Consider the following 23,848-nt stretch of genomic DNA (forward strand, 5'->3'; position numbering starts at 1 on the left):
TCGTCGACGTCGTAGTAAATTTTGCGACCAAAAACTCGTACGCTGATCTCGATCAATTTTTTGCGCATTCTAACAAAGGTCTCCTCTCTCTCCCTCCCTCCCCCACAGATCATGTTCGAGACCTTCAACACCCCGGCCATGTACGTGGCCATCCAGCCGTGCTGTCTCTGTACGCGTCCGGCCGCACCACCGGCATCGTGATGGACTCTGGTGACGGCGTGTCGCACACGGTGCCCATCTACGAGGGCTACGCGCTGCCCCACGCCATCATGCGCCTCGACCTGGCCGGTCGCGACCTCACCGACTACCTGATGAAGATCCTGACGGAGCGCGGCTACTCGTTCACCACGACGGCCGAGCGTGAGATCGTGCGCGACATCAAGGAGAAGCTCTGCTACGTGGCGCTCGACTTCGAGCAGGAGATGGCCACCGCCGCGTCGTCCTCGTCGCTCGAGAAGAGCTACGAGCTGCCCGACGGGCAGGTCATCACCATCGGCAACGAGCGCTTCCGCTGCCCCGAGGCTCTCTTCCAGCCGTCCTTCCTCGGTGAGCTGGGCCTTCAGGCCGGCAGTGGATGTTTGTGTGTGCCCACTAAACCCCCCTGCTCCCCTCCCCTCCTATTGCTGGTCTCATCAGAGCTGTAGATTTTGATGCCTCCCAAGCAAGGAAAGCGAGCTCGGACCCTAGAGCAGTTCCAATTTGACTTGGTGGACCACATGAGGCTATGACATTTATTTTTTTGCGCTGCGTTCTCGAGTCTCAACCCTGCTTGCGTGTGTCCTTCCCCGTCTCTCGCCACACAGGCATGGAGTCTGCCGGCATCCACGAGACGACGTACAACTCGATCATGAAGTGCGACGTGGACATCCGCAAGGACCTGTACGCCAACACCGTGCTGTCCGGAGGCTCCACCATGTACCCTGGCATCGCCGACCGCATGCAGAAGGAGGTGACTGCCCTGGCGCCCCCGACGATGAAGATCAAGGTACTACTGACCCCTGACCCCTGGAGACTCGTGCTGGGGATGTGGGGGGCTTGATTCCATTCTGTGCACCGGGAGGGGGGGCCCAATGCCGATCGATCGCGTGGCTCTCTGCTGCAGTACCACTCCACGTACTTGTCTGCACCTCTGTGCCCAGCTGGTCCCATCATAAGCAACGTTGCCGTACACCCCCCCCCCCTCCTTGCATCTCATTCTAAACGGTGGCGAGAATCCCGAATGTGCCGATTGGACCAATCGCTAACCGCTGCTTGCCGTGCCGCTGTCTCTTTCTCTCGCAGATCATCGCTCCCCCCGAGCGCAAGTACTCCGTGTGTGATCGGAGGCTCGATCCTGGCGTCGCTGTCCACCTTCCAGCAGATGTGGATCAGCAAGCAGGAGTACGACGAGTCTGGGCCCTCCATCGTCCACCGCAAGTGCTTCTAGACGGGCACCGCCACAGCGGACCAAAGAGCCACCCATCCTGTTATTTCCCCCCCCCCCCTAATCTCTCCAAACGCAACGCCCCCCCCTCACCCGCTCCATCCCCCTCCCCCTTTGGCCCCCGGCACCCAATTTGACATTGTGACGGGAAAAAAAAACTTTCTGCCGAAATGGTTTTTTCGCTTTTGCTTTTTAAAGTGGGGGGAAAAGTGACAACCGCAGATTTGGTGGAAAGTTGGTGGCTGGCGGTTTGGCTGCCGTTTTGAGGGTTTTTCGTCTCTGCCAAAAAATGTTACTGGAAACTGCCCTTTCCACTGCCCCACCCCCATCGTATCCCCTCTACCCACTCCTGACAATGCCAGCAGATCGTGGTAGTCCAAATCAACTCGCTGCTTTTTTTAAATGTGGGCGGGGGGGGGGGTGTTAGGGAGGCCTGTTGGAGATAGGGTTGCCACCTATCCTGGTTTAAAAACAAATCTTTACCAGGACCATTGATCCATTTTATGGGTTGGGGGTGGAGTGGGGTTGGTAGCAGTCCCCGGAACATTAAACGTCCAGGTTTGTCGGTTGCATCGCAACCAACAACGCAGCACTCTGTGACGACACATCCACGTGCAGCGTTGATGCGCTTATTATTCTTCCTCCCGTGGTGTACCCATCCTGGTTGGAACCCGGGAGGTGGCAACCCCTAGCGAGCGTGAGAGGAATGGCGATGCCAGCTGACGATGACCGATCATCAATACGATTTTTGTAAAGCTGTGTCTTTGTTTTATTATCTGTTATTCTTATTTGTTATTATTTGAATTAGTATTTAAGTTGTAGTAAATGCAAATTCATCTCCCTGTTGAATGTTTATGAACCTGCTGTTTGGGCAACGTCACGCATAGCCAGGGCTGCCCAGAGGTTCATGGGGTGGGGTGAGGTTTGGGGGTGGCAGTGCCACTTTAAGGGGGAGGCCCCTTTCAAGAACCAGGGGGGCAAATTGCCCCCCCCCCTCCCATCCACTGAGCAGCCCTCTGTAGGTACCCCCCCGCCCGACTGTCAATGTGAGCAGCTCCAAATTTGTTTTATTTTCTTGGTTTTTGTTTTGAATCCTAAAAAAACCTGATGTACATTTTTGTAGCCGAAAGTTATTTTTTGTTACTCGCCTTTAAACGTGTATTGTAAAATTTGACTGCGGAAACCATGAGATTCTTTGTCTGACCAATGCTCCAGTGCATGAGACTATGCAAATTGTAAGTTGGAAATAATAAACGTTTGCAAAGATTTACGTTGCGTGTTGTGAAATGGTGTGGGGAGTTGAAGTCTTGTGGTTGTCATGCTGCACTACAAAACCATCGACCCAAGTTCAATTTCCACTCGTGGCCACCAACGAAGTGGTGGCTTATCTGAACTGGTCTTGGGCCTCTTCGTGGTTGACTACCTTCATGAGTACCTGATGTGCCTAAACATCCCCATTTTTTTAAAATAAGTGGCGAGGTATCGTGTTGGCCACCCACTGTGCTGTGCCGGCCTTCATACGTGCCCATTAACAAGCACTTGCCCTAAGGCTATATGAGGAATCGATCTTTATATTGGTGGAATCTGAGCTAATAAAGCTTTTTTTCAGATGTCCAGTTGGGGGCGGATTGAAAAGTTACAACAACAATACAAAAACACGATAGGAGTGCGAAGTATATAAAGGGTAAGCACGTGGGTGTTGCCTGAGAAAATATTTTAGCGACATCTATTGGCTTTTTCACAAGTGACCCGGCCACAAATGATAGCTCTGAGCTTGTCATGTGGGAATTCATAGCAGCCATAGTGGGTCGGCATAAATATTGAAGTGTACAGACACTAACTGCACCAGAGGTGCCCACACTGCCAGGCTGTGAAGAGCAAGGGAAATTATTGGACAAGGTGGGAGCCATTTCATCCCTTGCACCGTGGCCCATTTGAGGCCCACTGCCATACACCCATGGATATAAATGGGCACCCGCAGGCGTGCATTGAGACCCATAGGTTTCCTTAAAGCACAAAATACTTGTGCACATTGCCAACGGTTCGTATGGGGATCCAGAAACTTGTACAGGAACTCGACTTCCTAACTTTCAGAGATGCGAGAAAAAAACCTGTTCATGTTCAACTGCCTGTTCGGATCAAGAGTCGTAAGTTCAACCGCTGCACAATAGATGGTGGTGGCATCTTCATCTGCAGAACGTGAAGAACCAGTGGCATCTACATTGAGATTAATTACACAACGTTTAAATCCATTGTGTTTCGTGTGCATGCCGTACAACGTGTTTGGAATCGACAAGAGTAAAGTTGGACTTTTGCACATGCTTACAGATGCCCACAGACTTGCGCCAATACTGACGTGTGTATATAGCCACGAACGCCCATCGATTTGCTTAGACCCAAAGACTTGCTTTTATGGTGACTCGTATGTTTGGACGGTCGCAAGGCTATCGATTGGGACGGGTGGTGCAACTGACCCGGGGCTGTTGAGGGGCAGGTCCCACACTACAAAGATGGGGGGGGCGAGGGGGTACATTTCATTCCTTTCACAAGGGGCCCATGTGTTGGTGCACTTCCGATTTGCACGGTTGGCTATGTACGGTGCGAAAGAAGTTCAACATACGTGCGGAACGTAAGATGCAGAGCAATGAACGGTAAGGCAAGCCCCCCACCCAACCACCACTTTTATATCCTTCTCAAAGATGGTTTAATCGCCTCTTCTGATATGGTGCATTCATTGCATACAATTAATGGAAAGGCAACCACTGCGTGGCTGCAGTTGTGATACGAGCCATCATTGAAAACATTGACAATACATCATCAACATCGTCACCACCACCACCAATCTCAGCAGGGTGGAGCCTGGATCGTCTGTGGCTGAGTGATAGCCACGCCTACACAGGTGGTAGAGGCCTCTATCCGAGCCACGTGCTGGCCAACGCAGGTACAGTTTCAACAACAAAATATCAAAATCTTAATTTGAAGCTTTCGTGACTGCAGGAATCCATACTCTTTGGTTCTTTCGGTAAAGTCACGTAGGTATAAAATAAATCACGACGTTTCGGGCGCAACACAAGCGTCCGTCATATTTTCCCACCTGATGATGGACGCTTGTGTTGCGCCCGAAACGTCGTGATTTATTTTATACCTACGTGACTTTACCGAAAGAACCAAAGAGTATAAAAATATCCAAATGTTATACTGTACTGTGCGCCTATGCTCTATGGCACTGGTTCTTAACCTTTAGTTGAGCCTTGCACCCCTTTGGTTCCCAATCGTTAACATGTTATAATGTTAATACAAACATAAGTTTCATGAAACAAAGTAGTTGTACCTACTTGTCCGTGCTTAATTTGTGTTTGAATGATTTACTTTTTTTTAAATCTTCCCACGTCTCGCATCCCAAGGAAGGGCATCTCGCACCCCCCAAGGGAGTGCGTGCACCCCCAGGTTAAGAACCATCACTCTGTGGGTTCCCCTTAATATTACGGCGCTTGGAGGTTGATTGTCGTCACTCAGAACGGCGTCAGTGTCAAGTTCTGTATTGCTTTCTCGAGACGTGTTGCCCTACTTATATACGTTGTTGTATAATGCTTCAGTATGAGTTAGTTTAGTTCGTGTTAGGTCCATTGAGCCAATGATTCATTTTACAACGGCGACCCTGCCAAAAAGGCGAGGCGCGTTCAATGGGAAGGGTTTATAGGGCCTGCATGGCACGGCTGGTACCACAGGAGCCAGCACGCTCCATGGGCAGGGATGGTTTACTGGGGCTGCATTGAACAAAAAACGACATTGTCTGACTACGAGTAGAGAACTCGTTGCGGAAATGCAATGGAAAGTGACAGACAGCTGTCATTGCCACGCTCTTCTCATAATCCGTTATCTTATTTAATAATAAAATGCTAAGATAATCAGTATTGTGAGGTTTGTTTTTCCATGATCTAGGATTTAAATAATAATATTCTGGGGAAAGAATTACATGAATAGGAGCACAAATTGAAACGTAAGGACAATTGTAAATTAACCGTGGCAAGTTGTCTGTGTTCGTTACCCCCGTTTCTTCCGTGTTCCTATCCAGTACATGTCGTCCGAACTTGTTTTTTTCCGCCAATTTAATTCAATGCAATGTTTATTTCTTAAACGGATATTCCGTGTAGCCAGTTAGGGGCCGTCCATAAATTACGTCACGCACCTAGGGGGGGGGGGGGGTTAGACATTTGTGACGATGTGTGACGAGGGGGGGGGGGTTGAGAAATGTGGCGTCACATCAAAATGCGCAACTTTAAATAATTATATATATTGTTATAACAACACTAATTGTTATAACAACACTCCGACAACATCAGAGTGCAGCGCCACATTAAATACGCACTACAATGACAATAGTTAAGCGATTTGAGGCAGGTTTTATTTCAAATGGAAATATGGTTTTGGGGGGGGGCAGAGCTTGTGTGAGGGTCATATTTGAGGGGGGGGGTCTGAACTTTTTGTGATGCCGGGTGGACTGAGGCGGGGGGGGGTAAAACATCGTCCAAAATCGCGTGACGTCATTTATGGACGGCCCCTTACCCAGCTAGTTCCGGTGGCAACGGCCGGTAGCCACTGACAACAGAGTTATTGTTGCAGTGGAGAAGAGCCCAGCCAGCAGCCAGCCATGAAACTCGAGGCATAGATTATTTTGATTAAAACCAGAAGTATATGATGACTAATACATAGTAATAATAATATGTAACACGTCAAACTTCAGACCACGCAGCGGAAATTCCGAAAACATCAACCAGATTTTTCCAAACGTTGCGAGTCGCCATTATGTTGTCGTGGGACATTTGATTTCACGTTTGACGTGCAACTCTTGTCACCAAAATTAAATGTGACATTTGACTTTGCGAGTAATTCTCGTTAGGTCGGTCTTGTCCTGTACTCACTCGTCCGATACAAGTGTCCAGCACACACAGTCGTGTTTCTCCATGAGCCTCGGAGCAACACGAAGGGAATCTCAAATACGGGATTCTCCAGATTGTAGAAAAAAGTCCCAGGAAGTAAAACGCGCTCCAAACTTGTGCCCGGTGTCAGTAAAGTTACACGGATCTGGCATGCACGCACATACACATTACACAACCCCGGTTAAAAGACACAGCTTCCAACTTTTTGGGTAAAAACACAGGATTGATGATCTATAGCACTCACCAATTCACCGAAGTCACTCGCCTCATCGGCGGTCAGGCTGGATTGTGTGTAGGAGCTCACAAATCCTTGAAAGATCTAGACACATTCCCACCAGTGAGCTCCTCCGGCGGGCAAGGCTGCGTTGTCTGGGTCAGTGTAGCCCGCATTCCCAGCCACCGCATGCCCAAGCTGCTTTTGTTTGGCCGGATAGAGGGGGCGTAAACGGGCGCGACACGAGTTGGAAAAGAAATTGACTGCTACGGCACAGGAGGATGTGGAGCTGAGTGGGACATGCCGAAAACTGATACCAGCGCTGTCAGATCGGCCCTCTATGGAGGAGGCTCGTGAAGGACGCTGCTTCTGGCCAGTTGGAGGAAATCGCCCTCCAACAACAATGGAGGGCAGAGGAGCGACGCTCACAACACGAGCCGAGCGCCGGGCGGATAAAATCCAGCAAGTTGGCACAAATAGGGAGCACAGCTGGTGCATCTGCCAGTCGTCTCAGTCATCAACCCGTGGCACCTGGGTCTGTCCAAGTGACCTCCTGTCAGCAGCGAGCATTCGACACTTCACGTGGCCTCAGAGTGCACCCTGGCCTGGCACAAGCGCCGCGGAGACGTCACCGCCAATTAGCGCGATTGGCGGTGAGCGTCACCACCAATTAGCGGCGATTGGCGGCGGCTGCTGCTCCTGATTGCTGTTGTGGTGGCCAAGGCTGGCAGGCAGCGGGTTTTTTTTCCATCGGGTTTTTCACGGTTTAATAAAAATAAGTATAAACCCGTAAAAACAAAGTTTTCACTCATAAATCCTTTATATGCGTGGCGGCGAGAGTCCTCTCGTCCCTCTGGCTTGAGATGGCTGCCACCTATGGGTCAGATGATTGTCTGCCCCCATTAAGCAATTGGTAATTAAATATTTAATTTGTTTTCCCTAAACAGTGTAAAATGTTTGGAAAAAAATTTTCACGAACATTAATTGTCTCGCACAACGAGTCTGTGTGCAAAATGTCAGCTCGATTGGATCACGGGAAGTGGGTTAAAAAAACGACCGAAATATTTGCACGGTCGTAGCAAGCAAGCACGCAAACACGCAAGCAAGCAAGCAAGCGAACTTAATATAAAGGATTTAAAAACGATCATCTCAGATGGCCAAAAATCCGGTTTTATTGCCTGTTAATCCCTATAATCATAGCCCCCACCAAAGAGAAGACAAACAACACGTTCCGCTACAAGATGATGGTTAAAGGGTCTTCAAGACGCCGATGGAGTATTATTATTGGCTGTCCGATGGCCGTGAGTGGCGCAAATTCGCCGTGGAGCTGTCCACATCGCCCACGTACAGCGCCGCATCCGAGAGGAACGTCTTCTCCACCACGGCCTTCGTTCCACTCCGAGCTGAGGAGGTGCAGCCCGAGCGTGGCGTCGTTGGAGAAGGCCGTCTTCATCGAGAGCAACATTCACGACTTCTTCCACGGCGCGATCGAGATGATCGAAGAGGACAGCGAATCCGATGACTCTGCCGCCGATTGACGACAACTTGACTTGCCGGATTAAAACCGTGGTTTTTTTTTTCGCACATCTTTTTTAATAAATAAACCAATAACCCAATAAAATTTACCGAAAAAAACTAAATAGTTTTTTTTATTAAAACCAATAACCCAATAAATTTGCCAAAAAAACTAAATATTTTTTTTAATAAAACCAATAACCCAATAAAATTTGCCGAAAAAACAAAATCTTTTTAAATAAATAAAACCAATAACCCAATAAAATTTGCCAAATAAAACCAATAACCCAATAAAATTAGCCGAAACAAAAAATATTTTTAAATAAATAAAACCAATAACCCAATAAATTTGCCAAAACAACTAAATAGTTTTTTTTATAAAACCAATAACCCAATAAAATTTGCCAAAAAAACTAAATCTTTTAAATAATAAAACCAATAACCCAATAAAAATTTGCCAAAAAACTAAATAGTTTTTTTTCCCACACCCTTGGTGGTAGCGAGCGAAGCGCTCGCGATTGCTCGGCTCGCGGTGACGACCCCTCGCGGGTCGTGACGTCACCTGCGTCTCGGAAGTAGTTGACGGCACCAAAAAAAACCCGCGTGGCTGGAACAGCTGATCGGAGAGTGGAGACACGGGGAGAGACGGGGGGACAGAGATACCGGGAGAGAGAGAGAGACGTGGAGAGAGGAGTGAGATACGGAGAGACGAAAGAGAGACGGGGAGACATAGAGATACGGGAGAGAGGAGGGAGAGACGCAGGGAGGAGAGACACGTGGAAGAGACGGTCGATAGGGGAGAGCGGCAGGGATGTCGGGAGACACGGGGAGAGAAGAGGTTGTGTGATCGACGCGGAGGTATCCAGGCAGAGACGTGGAGAGAGGAGAAGCCCTGGGAGAGACGACAGGCACCCAGCGCGTAACGTTGAACTTCTTTGGCGCCGTACGTAGGCAACCGTGCCGATCGGAGGTCACGGTGTGGTTTGTAATGGAAGTGGACATCCCAGGTCGCAGCTGTAGCAGCAGCAGCAGCAGCGAGGGTCCATCGCTCATGGGGACTCAGCGACGAGGTGCTGCTCCAACGTGCTCAGCTTCGTGCCCTGCCCGACCTGCTGGGCGCGTGAGGAAGGTCAACCAGAAGCTCCGGGCTCTCAGCGTGGACCGCAGCCTCCTCGCCGACATCAAGCTGAGCGGAGTCTACCAGGTTTGGGGGTGCAGGCTGCTCGCGGGGGCCGTTGTGCACCACCACGGGCACCACCATCACTGGCACCACCACCACTGCCACCATCACACTCACCGCCACCATCATCATCGCCACCACCTTCATCACCACCACCACCATCATCACCGCCGCCACCATCACCCGTCACCATCACCGCCACCACCATCATCACTACCATCACCACCACCATCATCATCACCACCAACCACCATCACCACCATCATCATCACCGCCATTGCCACTGCCACCACCACCGGCCTGGTGACATTTCACGCCCGTTGCCCCGCTAGTCATGACTTCTTGTGGGCCACTTCAGTGATTAGTTTCAATACGAACAGCTGTACCTCGTCTTCATTTTCCATGTCCATGAAAACATTTTTACTTCCATTATATACCTATATAAAAAAATATATCTTTATGGAATTCGAGGAATATAGGGTGCACTAATGTAGGATTATGTTCGGTAGCATGTACTCTGGTGGTAGTGCCACACGCCGATAAGTCCCGACTCACAGTCCTCGCCCACCTTTCCCCGGTTGCGTCTATCGCTTCGTGAAATGTCCTCGGCTAAGCCAAAGGCGCAGCTCTGCAATCCCTTGCTCGCCCTGCTGCCGGCTCCTGAGAGACCCCCGTCTGGAGGCGACGTGGCCGGCTCTGCCCTCGTTGGCCGTGCATCTTGGGAGAGGCGGGAGACGGATGGCGCACGGGGGATTGGGAAGCGTGGATTTTTTGTCCAGACCGCCACGCCAGGAGATCGAACCAGCATCGACAATATAAAAAAGAGAATGTGTTTTTTTTTTTGACAGATATATTGTGTTATCGTTTATGAAATTGTCTTCTCGCAATGCTTACGAGGTGTGTAGCTTTTTTTTCAGAAGCAGCCTGGCAACAAATCATCGCTCAACAAAGTGGCTAATCACGTGGAAATGTATAGCCAGTCAAACACTCTGAACGCGTGTTGATTCTAAGTGTGGAGGGAAAAAAAACTGAAAAATTCACGCAAGCCAAGGGGGGAGAACATGCAAACTCTAAATATACAAGCGTCAGGGTCAGGATGGAACCCACAAAACTTCTGTATACCACACAAAGTAAGTGACTCAATTTGCCACTTGCTGTCATCCAGCCAGGCGGCGAGCCGGTGCAAAACTGCCAAGCTCTGCAGTCCCCCTATTTATACATCGAGTGTTAACAAAGCTCCACTGATCTTGCTGGTTGGTAATCTCCAGTTAAGCATCACATAAAATATTGTCAACATATTCCTTGCTGCTCCAACATTCCTCCTCCGGTTTTGTTTATAAACCAAACCAATGTGACATATTTTCCCATGACATAACAACGTGATTTGATTGGATCTGTCGCTGGATGGTGGGAGCGTTAGGCTTGAAAATGTATACCCAAAGAAACCTAATTCCGAATGACCGGTTTTGAACGGGAAAGCCTACGTATAGAAAAACAAAACATTGATAGTGCTATGAGTATAAGAAACCACATCACCACCACGTCCCTTCTCGCTGCTCTTCCCGTCGACACCCCTCCCACCCACCCACCCGGGACCAGGTGAACCGATCAAGACGTCCGCGAGAATCTTGGAGTGCGCGCAGCCCGGGCGTGCAGAAAACCTCGACCTGGGCGGCTGCTACTGGCTGTCGGCGAATGTGCTGGACCGCGGTGTGCCGCTGCCGCTCACTGGTGCGGCTGGACGTGACGGGCTGCGCTCTCACCGCGACGCGTCTGGACCGCATCCTCGGCGGTGCCCCGGCACTCGCCTCGCTCGCCATCGACGTGCGCCCGGGCTTCGACGCTGCGCGGCTCCGGAGCGGAGGCCCGCGCGGTGGGTAGCGGTCGTCGCCGTTGTTGTCGTGGTTGCCTCCGCCACCCCCCCACCCGCCCCACTCTGGTGGCCATAGGTGGACGGGCCCCGTCCAGCACCGCCACGTTTTTTTTCCGCACTGGTGTGGTGTCGAGGTTGCGCCGATCCTCCGTTGTGTTGTTTAGCATTTAGGTTTGTTTGGGGCGTCGCTGTGGCGAGACGTTATCTGCAGGAGGTCGTGGGTTCGATCCCGACCCTGACGCCGGCTGTATATTTGGAGTTTGCACGTCTCTTTCTCTCTTCATGGTCGCGTGGATTTTTTTTCCGGGTCCTCCGGTTTTTCCCTCCACATTTAGTAACATGCTTTTAGAGTATTTCGCTGCTATAACGTTCCATGTGATAAGCCACTTCGTTATTTGTGATGGCCAGGTCGCTTCTGAAAAAGAGCTATATAGCTCAGTGGGCCTTACCTGGTTAATAAAAAATGTTCATAGTTTTTATAGTCGTTAGCGCTGTGCAAATTCCGGTTTTATTTCCATCGTTGTTTTTGTCGTCGTTCTGAATAATCGGCTGGCCCAGAACCGGCCAGGTGCTTCCGGCGGTAGAGCGAGCGGCTCACAATCGGAAAAGGTCGCGAGTTGACTGAGCCCAGTGTCTCTTCCTCCATGGTCGATAAAATAGTACTACTTTGTCGGGGGGATAGACTCACCCCCGTCATGAGTCAAGTGAAAATTCCACCAGCGGGTAGGGGCTGTAAACAAGAAGCTAACACCTCCTTGCCGCCGATTCCAGCAGGAAATCACTTTTGAGCTTTGCACTTCACTGTTAGATCAGCGCGCCGCACGATACCTCACGCACGCTCTCACACCTCTCTCGCACATCTTCCCCCTCGCGATCTCACCACCGCCCGCCGCCGCCGCCTGGCAGGCGTTGGCGCGCATTCACCGAGCTGCGCCAGACCCTGCTGACGCCGTCGTACGGCGTGGTGGCCGTGCTGCGTCGCCGTGCGCAGCACCTGCTGCTGCGCCTCGAGATCCCCGACTGCGACGAGGTCGGGGGGGGCGCTGCCCCCCGCGCAGCTCATGGTGGGCCAGAGCAACATACCGTGCTACGGCACCCTGCGCGTGTTCGCCGTGCGGCTGGCGCCCGGCTTCAGCAACCAGGCCGTGGCGAGCATCTACCTCTCGTCGCTGCCGTCGCGCCCACCCAGCGGCATCGAGGTAGCGGCATGGCGAGCGAACCCACGCTCCCCTCTGCATCACCACCCCCCACCACCACCACCACCCCACCACCACACCACCACCCACCCCCCACCCCACCACCCACCACCCCCCCACCCACCCCCCCCACCCACCCCCCACCACCCCCACCCCCCCCACCCACCCCCCACCACCCACCACCACACCACCACCCACCACCACCCCACCACCCACCACCACCCACCCCCCCACCACCCACCACCACCCCCCCACCACCCCTACCACCCACCACCACCACCACCACCACCACCACCCCCCACCACCCACCACCACCCCCCACCCACCACCACCCCCCCCCACCACCCACCACACCCCACCCCCCCCACCACCCCACCCCCCACCACCCACCACCACCCCACCCCCCCACCTCCACCACCCACCACCACCCCCCGCCTCTCAGTCCTCTGGCCCCATTCCTGCCCCCGCCAGTAAATTGGGAGGTGGCAGCCCCTGTTCTGCAGCTGCCATCCCTCCGTAGCCAGCCGTTGTTCACTCGGTCACTCTTCCACTGCTACCCCCTTCCGCCCCCCCTCCACCACGTCATTTGTGATTGGGAGGTGACTCCTTCACTGCTCCGTTCGTTCTCTCTCTCGGTGGGTTATGAATTACAGGCAGAGCGGAGTGCCGTATCGCCACACGTCTTCACGAGACGGCGATAGCCCGATCGATCACATGACCTATACGTTAATTCTCGGAGGTGGAATTCAGAAGTAGATGGATCTTGGCTAATGACGATGATGACGATGCTGACGATGGATGATATGCAACCTCTCTCTCTTGGACAGACGTTCGTGCTGTCAGTGCCCTGCGGCTTCCCGGAGCTCACTCCGTGGATGTCGGGCTTCCTGTCGGCGGTGGCCGAGAGCGACGACCTCGCGTCGTTGCAGCTCCCTCGCTCCTGGCTCGCCGAGGGCTCGGCGCTGCGCTCCGTCCGCCTGCGCCGGCCCCGCCACCATCCTCCCGCGCTGTTCGCTGCGCAGCCTCGACCTGGCGCACATGCTCGCCCTGCCGGCGCCAGGCCCCGCCCGCAGTGACGGCGATGACGGAGCTCGCGCCGCCGATCGTGAAGACGAGGGCCACAGCAACGACGACGACGGCGACCACGACGGCGACGCCGCCAGCCCGGCCCGCTCATTGGTGACGCTCAACCTGAGCGGTTTCGCGTTCGGCCGTTTTGGGGTCCAGCGCCCGGAGCAGGCCTCCGTGGCCTTCCTGGACGCGTTGACGCGCGTGTGCCGCCGCGGCCTGCGCAGCCTCAACCTGGCCGGCGCCCACGTCCACCTGCCGCTGTCGCCGCCGGCGCCCGGGCAGCTGTGCCGGGCGCTGTCCCGCCTGCGCCGCCTGCGCTCGCTCGCGTTGCCGCTGTGCGCCGTGTCGGTCGAGCTCCCCGGCGGGGCACGCGCCCGCTGGTGGGCGGCGCCGGCGGTGTACGTGCGCCGGCGCGGCCCGAGTCTGCGATCCGGCGGAGACGCCGCGGATCAGCGGAACAACGGGCGGAACCGCCGAGGGCGGCGCCGGAGATGCGGCGCGCGGATTTGACAAGAAGATGCGGGTCATGAGGACTGCGCCGCTGACGGCGGCGGAGGCACCGGCGGTTGCGTTGCTCGGCGTAGCCGGTGACCCCGCCGACGCTGGCCCGTTTGCCGGATTGGTGTCTCGGCTGCCGCAGCTGCGCGAGTTGGAGCTGGTGTCGTCGAACTTCGTGTCGGCTTTGCCGCGGTTCGAAATGGCCAACCAGCAAGTGCGGCACTGCGGGCACGGCACGGCGTTCGGGGACGCAGAGATGGCGCTCATTGGGCAGCTACCGAACCTCCGCCGGCTCACGGTGGCGCAGGTACCCGGGGGGGGGCGAGGGGTTGCGCCCGGCTGGCGGGGCAGCCGGTTCCTGGCTGACGTGTGAGCGAGTGAGAAAATGATGGGATTGGTCGGTGGGTGTGCGAATGAATGGGTGGGTGGGCAAGTAGGTCAGTCATCAGGTGAGTGAAGAAGCGAATTAGTAAATGGGGGAGCAAGCAAGCGAGTGCCAGTTGGGTTAGCTCACCCATTTTCCAACTAAGATCCCAACGGATCGCTCGAACGACAACGGGAACCACCTTCGGCTTACCTGTGCCCCCACCGACCTTGCCCCGGCAGGCACCCGAGGTGGTGACGGGCACCGGGCTGGTGGCACTCGCTCGGGGCTGCCGGCACCTGCAGGAGCTGTCCCTGGCGAACATCGGCAAACCTGCGCACGCCACGTACCTGCCGGCGCTGTGCCAGGCGCTGGCGCTGTGCCAGAGGCTGCACAGCTTTCGGTGAGTTCCCCCCCCAGGCGTACGATCGGCTACGATGACGATCACGACGATCACGACGATGACGACGATGATATTGCCCCTGCAAACAGCGCCGCCAGGGTGCACAACAGGGGATATTTGCTCTGGACCCCACAATGGACCTGGGGGATGAGGAGATGAGCGAGCCCGCGCGCCATTTTCCCCCAGGCCGCAAGAAACCTCTGGGCAGCTCTGCCTGCAACTTAAACCCCCACACATGCACAGTCTCAAATCCTTATCGCAGGGCCTCTGCGAGACTCTGTGGGCCTCTGTGAGAGTCTGCAGGGACTCTGTACGAGTCTATAGGCCTTTGTATGAGTCTATAAGCCTTGTGGGTGTATGCACCTCTGAGTCTATTGGCCTATAAGCGAGTCTTTTGGCCTTTGCGAGTCTGTTGGACTACGTGGGTCCGTGGGTCTCTGTGCGAGTCTGTTGGCGTCGGTGCGAGTCTTTTCGGGCCAGTGACGCGATAAAGGCCACCGCCGCTGCGATCCATTCAAACCCTCGACCTGAAGGTTTCTGTCGCCGGGGATCGGCACGTCACGGCACTGAAAAAAATGGCCCTGGCTCGGCTCGGCACGGGTGCCCAAGCGGAAAAGGCAGCCGTAGGGCGGCAATGGGCCACCGGGCGTGGCGTCTTATGGCGTCCGTCTGCAGGCGTGAGCCTTTCGGGAGACGGCCGTTTATAACAAATTACCTTGACGATCGTGCGACTGCAACGCAAACGGTGATGCCGAGGACCGCCATCCACCCATACGCCTTCCGACGCATCCAATAGAGACAAAGATCCCTCGTACAGCCTTGACAGACTGTTGGAGCAAGTGCTGTTCGCGAGAACTCCCGTGAAGGCCAGGAACAGTGCACGAGGGGATGGGTGGTAAGGACCACGCCCGGCCGCCTTTGTCTCCCCAGTGGCGATGTTTACACACTGCACCAGGTACTCATTTCAGGCCGTGTGGACCTCGGGCAGGCCCAGGACTGGTTCAGATAATCGTCACTCGTGGTGGCCATGAGTAGAAATCGAACCTGGATCGCGGGGTTCGTAGCGGCACCTCCCCCCCACCCCCCACACCCACCTAGCCCCACACCACCCACACCACACCACCCACCCTTGTCTCCGGCACAGGCTGGAGCAGCCATACGTGAGTGCGGGCGCCACGTTTTTCCGGGCTCTCCTGCGCTGCCCCGAGCTGCAACGGCTGTGCGTGGTGTCGCGCGGGGGCGGACTGCCCCGCAGCCCTGACGTCGCCCTCCACTTCGTCGCCGCCCTCGCCCCACCTCGTCGTGTGCCACCTCTCACGGGCGACACGCGCGTCACCTGCAAGGAGCTGCAGAAGACCATCATGAGGAGGTGAGCATGAGTGAGGAGGAGGCAGGGGCCGCCGGTGGTAGTGGTGGTAGCGGTGATATGACGATAATGTGATGATGACAAGATAACTATAGCGACGATGATTGACTGCAATAATAATGAATGAATGGGTGGTGAGTGGCTGGGTTGGGTGAGTGGGTTGGTGGGTTTGTGAGTGAGTCCTTCAGTGGGTGGAGGGGTGATTAGTGGGTGGGTAAGTGGGTGAAGTTAGTGATGATGACGACAGATAATGGATGAGGGTAATGTTGATTGGCGTAATAACGATGGCAGAGATGATAACGATTTTGTTTGCGATGTACCGCCCTCCTATAGGCAGGGGGGGGCATCATCGCGGAGTGCATACATCTCACATATCAACACATTTAAAGGTCGCACCCCCAGTTGCAGCTGCCCTGGTGTGGCACAGGTGACTCGGCACCTGGCCGGCAAGCGGCTTCGTCTGCCGGTGGGTGGGGCGGTGATCGCTGCTGTGTGCTTGATCCCAATGGACGATGGGAATGCTTTGGAGTTGGGGAATGAAAATTTGGGAAAGCCGCAACATCCGTAAATGCTACACGTGCCTGCACGAGTCTTGCGAGCCGAGAATTCACGAATTAATTGTTTCTCTCAAGGCCACACAAACATTGCTGTAGATTTACTGACCAATACACGGTAAAAAAACGTGGCCTTGGTCATAACATCCTCCACTAGAAAAACTGCCATTACCACCACCACCCCGCCCCACCATCACCACCACCCGCCCCACCATCACCACTACCACCACAATCTGCATCACACCACGACCCCCATCACCATCAACCACCCCCATCTTCATCACTACCACCCCCATCTCCACCAAGACGACACTTGCTACCACCACTACCACAATCTTCACCACCACCACCAACTCTGCGACCACGACACCCATCACCACCAGCCACCCCCATCTCTGCTACCACCACCACCCTGTTACCACTACCAGCATTGTCTCCACTACCACCATTACTCTCCCATCCACCACCGACACCACAATGCTGTGTCAACAACAGCGTCATGTGGCTGGCGAGAGATAAGCCAGCGCCCCAAGTTCAGTCTGGGACAGGATGCAGATACTGCCGCTCCCCAACTCCGCTCCCCCCGCCCTCCTACAGCACTCCCTTCCCCCATCTCTGCAACCCCCCCCCCTCCCTGACTCCTACACTCAAGCCCCCACCCCGCTCCCTATCCCCACTTCCCCATCTCCCCCCCCACCTCCCGGTACCCCCTTTTTCCTGCAAAGACCCCTGATACCGCCACGTACCACGATCCTCCCCCACCAACTGCCACCACCACCCCTTGCTCCTCGTCACCTGCATCTCCCGTCCACCCACCCCTGCACCTAGGCCTCGGCAAGGTAAGGTAAAAGTTAAACGGTAAAAAAAACAAGAGAAACTTTACCCCTACCTTTTACCTTACCACAAATACAATCGCGCTACCCTACCTTTTATCCTTTAGCAGGTAAGGTAAAAGGTAAAAAAGAACGAGCTACCTTTACCTTACCTTTTACCCTTATCCCATACAAATTTCGCGATTACAGGGTAATTACTGGGGTAAAAACATGGACATTTTTTTTTACGATAAATGCTAGTTAGAGCGCTTTATTCATTTTTCGATTTAAAGCTTTCGTGACTGCAGCAGGGATTCATCTTCTTGGTTCTTTCGGTAAAGTGACGTAGAAGGGAAGTAATAAAATAATAAAAATAAAACATTAAATAATTCTCACGACGTTTCGGCCACAACGCAAGCAGTCGTCCTCAGGTGAAGACCAGGTCTGCCGGGGAGACAGCGTCTGAATGAAACAGCACCAGGCTTGGAGCGTCTATTTAATCTGGGTTGGAAGGGGGGGAAAGGGCGCCTTGACAAAAAAAATTGCAGATTTTTTAATTTAGCATATTTATGGGAAATGCAGGTATGTGGTTAGTACTACTTATGCCCGTGTATTATGCAGGATTAGCAGCATCAAAGGGAGGGGATATGGGAAATGCAGGTTTGTGATTAGTACTACTTATGCCCGTGCATTATGCAGGTTTAGCAGCATCAAAGGGAGGGGATATGGGAAATGCAGGTATGTGATTAGTACTACTTATGCCCGTGCATTATGCAGGATTAGCAGCATCACAGGGAGGGGATAGGGGTAGCATTAATAAAGGGAAGGAGTGTTAATAGTATGTAGCTGCAGTAACTAAACCCACCACGTAAACAACTAAAGTATAAACTACATAGTATCATCAGTATACTAAATATACTCTACAATAAGCTGAGTTACTAACAGTAAGTAATACATTACAATTCTATGTCGTAAAAAATATAATATGCTTCCATCTAAACTTATTCTCTTACATCACACGAGTCTACACCGTACTATATACTGCCATAGACAAACCCAACGTTAAAGTATATACTGTATTGCTATTAACCATACATTGTAATATTACACTATGTATTATTCTACCCACCCTAATGTATATCACACTGCTGTATATGGTACAGTATAATAACAATCGCTCTAAGGGCGGCTTCACCGTGATCACAATGACGGACGAGGTGCTCCATCGTCACCGGCACGAGATCCAATGTCGAATTGTGGTCCGCCGACAACGAGGCCATGACCTGGCGCGGCATTCGCAGGAATGCTGTCACGCCCTCGATGTTTGCCCACTGCAGTTCAGATAAAAGCACCGACACCGATCACATCCTGGAAGCGCGCCCATGATAATGTCCAATGGGACACGCTTCTTGATGGCGTCGTCGCCCATGTCAAACGTCCGAATGCCACCTGGTCGGCGAGTCCTGGTGCGTCGGCTCCTTGCTGGCGAGCTGGCGATCTCGGCCTCGTGGCGGTACGACTGCCGGACGACCTTGCTGCACCTGATATTGACGAGCGCCTTGCACAGTTTGGCATTTGTTGACTTGATCAGTTTTAGAACTTGGACGACGCCGATCTGGACGGAATGATCCGCACATCGAATATGGTGCAAGCCCGCAACTGCTCATATCCGGCGTCCACGTTGACCAGGGCGAACAACGTCTTGACAGCACTGTTCGCATCGGAGCCATTGTCGCTGGTGACAGCGAGCAGCTTGGTCGAGATATTGTGCCCGAGGCTTTGGAGGTGCTCAAACAGAGTGGCCCCAATGCGCTTGCCGACACCCCTTCCGGACTGCACATCGAGGATTGTGTCAGCAGCATGGATTTTGACGCACCAGATTTGCTGTCGATCCAGTGCACCGTGACCATCCGAAATCCCTTCAGGTTGCGGTTCGACCACCCGTCGATGGTGAGCGAGATGGCGACGTTCAGGTTGGAGAAGAACGCCCCGACGATGGTCAGCATGATGGCGTGATGCTCGACAATCCTGCGAATGATGGTGCGGGTCGATGGGCCCTCGTATCCCGGCGTCAATGTGTTGACCAAGGTCTTGAACTTGTCGCTGCCGGCGGCTCGCAAAGAGATTGCACCTTGGATAACAAAATCCACCACCGCGTTCTCAAACTTTCCAGGAGGCGATCTGGGATTGCTGGCCGGCTCAGCGTTTGCTGTATTAGGCGGCTCGCCGACGCCAACGTCCCGACCTCGCTGCCTGGGGCGAGCACGTTGTGTTTCTTGAGGTGGGCTTTCCACCCCGACGCGTTCGTGTGGGTGGAAAACCACTTGCGGCAGCGCACGCACTGCCGCTTCCCTTGCTGTGCATGCGGATCACCCTCCATCCAATCGTGTGTGTGCTCCCACGGGAAACGCATACCGCTGCCTCTTTCGATTGCTGTTCGCAGCAACCCCCAAAAAAAGCCGTTGCTGGCATCCTCGTCTCTAGTCACTCGACCTCAAGAACGTGGACCGTCTCCATGTGCTCCCCAATCACTTTAAATGGAGGCCACGGATTGCGTCACTGCGCCACGGAACTTTTAGCGGTAAACAAGGTACTGTATTTACCAGTAATTATTCGCCCTACCCTTACTCTACCGGGTAATTCTTCTGAGCTACCTTTACCCTACTCTTTACCTTACCCCTTGGCATGTCGAAACCTTTACCTTTACCCTTTTACCCGGTAATAAAGGTAATTACCTTACCTTGCCGAGGCCTACCTGCACCCACCCCTCACCACCCCATGCCCCCCCCCCCATGCCGCCCCAAGCTTTCCCATGATTCCTTGCGTGCTATTGTGCTCCTGGATTGTCTTTCCGCTGGTGATTTTATTCTTCTTAAACGAGGACAGATGTCTGCCTCGTGACCGATCGCCGGTGCCCGTTTTTGTCGCCGCTTTGTCCGTCTTTTGTTTAATTCCTTACGTCGCTTTAAGATCGATGTTGATGATAGATACATACATACGCTTGATACTGCGGGTTGTTGTGAACCGTAAACACGACACCGCCATCTGTCTTGCAGAGCGCGTGAGACATCGCGCTGCGGTTATCCAGCGGAGACACCGGAGGGTGGGCAGGCCCATCTGTGTGTCGGCAATTTTCCAGGTTCGATCGGCGAACCTACAAATGATCGCGGCGTATATTCTGCGGATTATAAGACGCTCTGGAAAGTAAGACGCACCACGAATTTGTGCCTGGTGTCAATGAAGTTATACGACAAAGATTACACCCCCCCCCATAGCCTTCAACAGAGTGTTTGGGGCAAGTTCTTTTAGCGAGCACCTATGAAGGGCAGCACCACGCCACCCAGTGCTAATGTTGACAAACCAAACTAGGTGCTCATTTTTGAGGCTGAGTCGACCTAGGGGAGCCCCCGGGACCGGTTTGAGATAATCGAACTCCCAAATACACTCGTAGCAGATGATAATTATACTCACTTGATACTGTACGCTGGAGAACACAGTGAACCCACGTACTGTATTTAGTTTGCCCCTTGGTTTATTTCAATTGCACCAAGAAACACGTGGAACAGAACATGCACAAGTTACAGACGTCGTATTGACTGTGAAGATGAACCTCGTTTGGGAGTTTTACAAATCTCTCCGTGTTCCAGCAGCCCTTGCCTCCGAAGCTGTGGATGTGCAAGCCCACAGCTAAAACAGCCCTTTGTCAATCCACTGCTGGATGAAAGGCCTCTGTGTCCTGGGAGTTAACTGACCATACTTCACCATGCTGGTGCAATGCGCTAGCCACTGCGCCACCGTTCCCCCTCCCCTTTATTTTACACAAATAGAATAAAATACTTTATTTAAAACAAGATCCTGTGCTTAACCTTGGCCTCAAGGCTGTACAGACAGTGCCATAGATTTACCGCACATGGTTAAACACTGCAAAGTAAAATATGACCTTGTCATTAGCAACTTCCAGCACAGCAATCACCCCCCCCCCCCCCCCACACAGCAACCTTCAGCACCACCACCACCACAGCAACAACCCCACGGCAACCTCCAGCACCACAACAACAACCACACCCACAGCAACGTTCAGCACCACAACAACCACCACCCCCACAGCAACCCCCACCACCACAACCACCCCCACCACCAGCCTTACAACAACAACCACCACCCCCACTGCAACCTCCAGCACCACCACCACAACAACCACCCCCACAGCAACCCCCACACCACAGCACCCCCACCACCACCACAACAACAACCACCAGCAACCCCACCACCACCACAACAACAACCACCACCCCCACTGCAACCTCCAGCACCACCACCACACAACCACCCCCAGCAACCTGCACCACCACAACAACACCCCCACACACCCACCACCACAGCAACCCCACCACCAGCCTTACAACACAACCACCACCCCCACTGCAACCTCCAGCACCACCACCACAACAACCACCCCCACAGCAACCTGCACCACCACAACAACCACCCCCACAGCAACAACTACCACCACCCCCACAAACCTCCACCCCCACGGCAACCTCCACCACAACCAAGACTGCCACCACCAACCCTGTTCGTCTGTTCCCCCTCCTTCCGAATGACAAACACACTTCTCTGCGGAAGAGGCAATTCCTGCGTCTCTTCAGCAGCAGCAGCAGCAGCTGGACCTGCTGATAGCTGAAGAAGCAGCGGTGGTGGTGGGGGCGGCAGGGGGTGGGTGTGTGGGGGGGGATGCGGGAGATCGCTCTGATGTCGGCTGGCAAGGGGGGGGGGCGGGCTGCTAGAGTCTAGGAAGGAAGATGAGGGCCTCTGGGACTGGGATTAAACAATCAAATGTTGATTAAACGCACGTCGCGACAGACGGTTCTTCGCTCAACCTCGCGCCCCCCCCCCCGCCCGGGCTCCCTCTGTCCTCCATCTGAAAGCCCCCCCCCCCCGGCTCACCCGCCCCCCCCCGTTCCACGCTCTCGGTGGAAGAGCCTTGACTGGCGAGGCCACGTGGCAGTGCTGGTGGTGGTGCGCTCGTCGCTTATTGCGCGAAGTTCGCCGCTCGAAACGAGCGGCCGCCCTGGTTAATACGGCCTGTGCATCTCCGCCGTGAAACGTACGCGCCGTGTGCTTTGCGCTGGACTTGAGAGACACCCGCGGTGTTATTTCAACAAGGGCAGGCCGTGTGTGATGTGTTAACGTGTGTGTGTTGTTTTGCAGCTGGGTTAGGTCCGGTTAGATGCTCGGTATGTGTAAATGTGTGTGTATGTGGGGAGCGGTAGTGTAGCGCTTAGCGCGCTGCACTCCAAACCCGCCGAGCCGAGTTCGATTCCCCCTCGCAGCCAACACCACTGACAATTATCTGAACTGGTCCTGGGCCTCCCTTAGGTCGACTCGGCCTCAAATGAGTACCTGGTGCAATGTGTAAACATCGCTACGAGGGAGACAAAGGTGGCCGGGCACAGTGTTGGCCACCCAACTCTCCCATGTGCCGTGCCGGCCTTCATAAGCACTACTCGCTAACGGCGCTTGCTCCTCCAGTCTGTTAAGGCGATATGGGTGATCTTTGTCTTTGTTTCAGCGTGTGCCCGTCGCGCCCAGCTCTCAGCGTCGCCGTCTTCCCGCTCATGCACGACCTCCTGGGCGAGGTGATCCGCTCGCTGCCGCTCTCGCACCTCGACGACTTCACCCTCTTCCGCTCGCACGTCGCTCAGGAGCCGCCCGGACTGTGGCACTGACGAGAGATGAAGGGGGTGGGTGGCGGAGGGGTGCGGGGCAATGGGTGGCAGTGGGTGGGTATGGGTGTTGCAGCTACTTGGGAATTCAGGAGCATCAGCACTGAGGCATCGTGCTCATCTCTCTTGTGTTGTACAGCCCTGCAGAGCCAGTGGTGGACATCGCACGATCCTAAGGCGAGTCTTTCAGTTGAACGACCGCCGTTGATTTCGCCGCAAAGTGGTACTGATTTTATCGACCCCGGAGGGAGGGATGCTGGGCTGAGTCAACGCCCACAACCAGGATGTGAACTCGCGGCCTTCCCATGGCGAGAGCCGCTCGCTCGACCGCTGAGCCACCCGGCCGGATTCAGGAGCCAGTGCCGGAGAATACAGGAGACGCTTTCATCCGATGAGATTTATCTGTGTGACCGAGGAACTAATGTTCGGGAATATTGCTTCACCTGATTATTATTTATACCCCCGTATTATTTTTGCGTGTCACAAAGGAGTCTTCAACATGAGTTTGTGAGTAGGTCTGTATCCATGTGTTTTCAGAAACGCGCTACGTTTTAAGACTAACTTACGCAACTTACGGGAAGTTGCTTCACCTTGCTTTTTTTTGTACGGTTTAACGTCTTAATATAAATTTCATACGTCGGCTTTTACCACCGACATTAATGATTGATAATTCGTTGATTTTGAGTTAGATTGTCGTGGAGGTATAACGTAGA

At 53.9% G+C, this 23,848-nt stretch overlaps 2 pseudogenes; both read left to right on the forward strand.

Moving 5' to 3' along the window:
- Positions 1-108: 108 nt before the first annotated feature.
- Positions 109-2,689, forward strand: LOC133361421 (actin, cytoplasmic-like; annotated as a pseudogene).
- A 6,391-nt stretch (positions 2,690-9,080) lies between these two features.
- LOC133361422 (F-box/LRR-repeat protein 18-like) lies at positions 9,081-23,138 on the forward strand (annotated as a pseudogene).
- Positions 23,139-23,848: the final 710 nt, after the last annotated feature.

Source organism: Lethenteron reissneri, unplaced genomic scaffold, assembly GCF_015708825.2.
Source record: "Lethenteron reissneri isolate LAM-NWPU_2019-01 unplaced genomic scaffold, ASM1570882v1 scaffold_1040, whole genome shotgun sequence".
Classification (NCBI taxonomy): Eukaryota; Metazoa; Chordata; class Hyperoartia; order Petromyzontiformes; family Petromyzontidae; genus Lethenteron; species Lethenteron reissneri.